The sequence below is a fragment of the Podarcis raffonei genome, chromosome 2, assembly GCF_027172205.1.
Source record: "Podarcis raffonei isolate rPodRaf1 chromosome 2, rPodRaf1.pri, whole genome shotgun sequence".
Taxonomy (NCBI): Eukaryota; Metazoa; Chordata; class Lepidosauria; order Squamata; family Lacertidae; genus Podarcis; species Podarcis raffonei.
Window position 1 is genome coordinate 22,866,775 of NC_070603.1, and position 3,733 is coordinate 22,870,507.

Consider the following 3,733-nt stretch of genomic DNA (forward strand, 5'->3'; position numbering starts at 1 on the left):
TTGCAACTGTTATAGGAAAAAAAATGAGGTAGGACTTTTCAGCCCAACTCTCCATCAAAAGGGACTTGGTGTGTCCTTATTGGTCAGAGAAGAATGGAAGCAAGATCTGGTGAAAGCAAACTGAACAGAGTGTTTGGGTGCCCTACGAATAAACAGAGGAAGGTGACCACCCCAGGCAGCAAATATGGGGGGGCAGATATGTTGCTCCTCCTGAGCCCCCTAAATTAGCCGGCTGCATCTGGTATGTTGGAGGATGCTGTCAATTTGTCAGTGTTGCATTAAGATTCAGCTGCCAGTCCAGTTGGCTTCTGTTCATGCAATGGGGAGATGGTGTCGTCCTTTTGTCTCTTGACTCACCTAGCAAAATATATTGGGCTAGCCCTGAGAGTGCTGCAGTTGGGTTTGGGAGACCTTGATTCAAATCCCTGTTTACTCATGGCTATGACACTGGTTGGCCTCAAACAAGTTCCCCGTCTGTAAAATGTAAAATCTGTAAAATTCTGTATGGTGTTGTAAATCCTTAAGAAATGCTGTTGCTGTATAAAGTCACTTATAAAGGAAATAATGAATTTGGGTCAGCTTGGCCTGGTAACCTTACTCCCTCCATCGAGGCTTGTGGAGAAATTAATGGATCAAATGTAATTAATTATTGTACTGTCAGAGTCAACCTTGTGGGAAACTGTGATGATCCTGGAACATGAGAAATGAGGGAAAGACCTTTATGGCTATTAAAGCCACATTGAGGATACAATCCTATGCATGTTTTCTTAGCCATAAACCCCTGAATACACTTACAAATTGAGGTTGAATCCTGACAAGACCGAAGTACTGTTTTGGGGGGGGCAGGGGGGGGACTCCCTGGGTCTTAATGGGGTAACTGTGCCCCTGAAGGACCAGGTGTGCAGCCTGGGAGTCATTTTGGATTCGCAGCTGTCCATGGAGGCGCAGGTCAATTCTGTGTCCAGGGCAGCTGTTTACCACCTCCATCTGGTACGCAGGCTGAGACCCTACTTGCCCGCGGACTGTCTTGCCAGAGTGGTGCATGCTCTGGTTATCTCTCGCTTGGACTACTGCAATGCGCTCTGCGTGGGGCTACCTTTGAAGGTGACCCGGAAACTACAACTAATCCAGAATGTGGCAGCTAGACTGGTGACAGGGAGCGGCCGCCGAGACCACATAGCACCAGTCTTGAAAGACCTACATTGGCTCCCAGTACGTTTCCAAGCACAATTCAAAGTGTTGGTGCTGACCTTTAAAGCCCTAAACGGCCTCAGACCAGTATACCTGAAGGAGCGTCTCCACCCCTATCGTTCAGCCCGGACACTGAGGTCCAGCACCAAGGGCCTTCTGGCGGTTCCCTCGCTGTGAAAAGCCAAGTTACAGGGAACCAGGCAGAGGGCCTTCTTGGTAGTGGCACCTGCCCTGTGGAATGCCCTCCCACCAGATGTCAAAGAGAACAACAACTACCAGACTTTTAGAAGACATATGAATGCAGCCCTGTTTAGGGAAGCTTTTAATGTTTGTTGGCTACATTATTATCAAATAAGAGAGGCCTACAATTTGGATAAAAAAATTGGCTTCCAGGTGGAAAAATCAAAATTGGAAACAGAACTGTTAGATCCCAAAACTAAGATACTTTCAAGAATGTATAACTTGCTGTTAAAATGGAATACGCAGGATGAAACGGTTAAATCTGCTATGATTAAATGGGCACAAGATGTTGGACATAACATTATGTTTGCTGACTGGGAACAGTTGTGGACCACCGGTATGAAATTTACGGCATGTAATGCCTTAAGAGGGAATATTATGAAAATGATTTACAGGTGGTACATGACACCAGTCAAGCTTGCAAAAATCTATCATTTGTCCAATAATAAATGTTGGAAATGTAAAGACAATGAAGGTACATTCTTTCACCTTTGGTGGACGTGCCCAAGGATTAAGGCTTTCTGGGAGATGATATATAATGAAATGAAAAAGGTATTTAAATATACCTTCCTGAAGAAACCAGAGGCCTTTCTCCTGGGCATAGTCGGCCAATTGGTGCCAAAGAAGGACAGAACTTTCTTTATGTACGCAACAACAGCAGCAAGAATACTTATTGCAAAGTATTGGAAGACACAAGATTTACCCACCCTGGAAGAGTGGCAGATGAAGGTGATGGACTATATGGAATTGGTGGAAATGACTGGCAGAACCCGAGACCTGGGAGAAGAGTTGGTGGAAGAAGATTGGAAGAAATTTAAAGACTATCTGCAGAAACACTGTAAAATTAATGAATGTTAAAATGATGTTGGATTGAAAATAAGTGGTATTAGCAACAAAGTTAACAAGAATATGCAAAAATGAATTAATAATGGATGAAAACATAGAGTTATAAAATGTTAAGATATAGAGTTAAGGTAAATGAAAGAGGGTAAGGATTTGCTGACTTGATTATGTAAATGGGAATACAAAAAGGGGAGGTGTGAGGTCAAAGAAACAAGCAAAGGAGTTTAAAGTTATGAAAAACGGATTTGTTTTTAACTTTTTCTTATTTTTTCTTTGTCTTTTGTATGTTGTATTTTTCATTTTTATTTTTTTCTCTTTTCATGTATTTTTTTTCATGTATTTTCTTTTTTCATGTGTTTTTGTACCTATGCTTTTGTAAAACTTTAATAAATATTTTTTTTAAAAAAAAATGTTTGATGGACTACTGTATTTTAATATTTTGTTGGAAGCCACCCAGAGTGGTTGGGGAAACCCATCCAGATGTGTGGGGTATAAATAATAAATTATTATTATTATTGCTTATTTACAAGTATAGAATCAGGCTGCATGCTTGATCTTTGGACATGGGAAGAGATGAGTCTGAGCTAAAAAAAATTAAGTTGCAATCATCAAACATGGAATATTAGCCACCAGTATTATTAAGAACACATTACGCTAGATCAAGCTAGTGTATTCCTCCCTTGATAAAAAAGTCAGCAAAATAAACAGTAAATGAATTAATGTCAAGCGGAGGAAGGCAGCCTGATCATGTTCTTGTCACTATCACTGAGTAAAATAAGCTAACAGGAAACACAGGTTACATAAAATGCAGGACTGACTGCAAATGCTTTGAAGGATAGGCTGGTGTTCCTAAGAACACCAGAATAAGTTAAACACATTATCTGACTACATTACATTACAGTCACTTGTGAATGCACCCAGAGACTTCTAAAGTAATAAGGAGCACTCGGTTCAACTCTAGCAATGCCTTAGGTAGAGTATTGTATTAGATTACGGGCATCTAATTCTGTCAGGTTTAGAACTCACAGAAATCATATTTCGGGAAAAGTTTAAGGGGCAGGGTATTTTAAGACTTTCATAGAAAACAAAGCATGACAAAGAGTGAATGTTCAAAAATAATAAAGTATGTAGGAGTGGAGACCACGGTTTAGTTTGAGGACAGAAACAAGAAAGTTTAATCTCAACGCCCCAAGGACGGTTCGGATATGCAGCAAAACTGGCTACACGTGCACACCCAAACTACAACTTCCAGGCGGCGCTAATATATGGACAGGAAGACGACCTAGAACGAGCGTCAGAACATGAGCGGCGGGCGAAGGCGCAACAAGCTGCCCGCAATTCCCCCTCTGGCCATTAGGTGACGCCACTTAAAAGAAGGGCGCGCGCGGGGTTCAGCTTTCCCGTCGTACCTCACGCTGCGCCCGAAGCCTGGCTGGGCCTGGACCCTGACGGGAGTTGT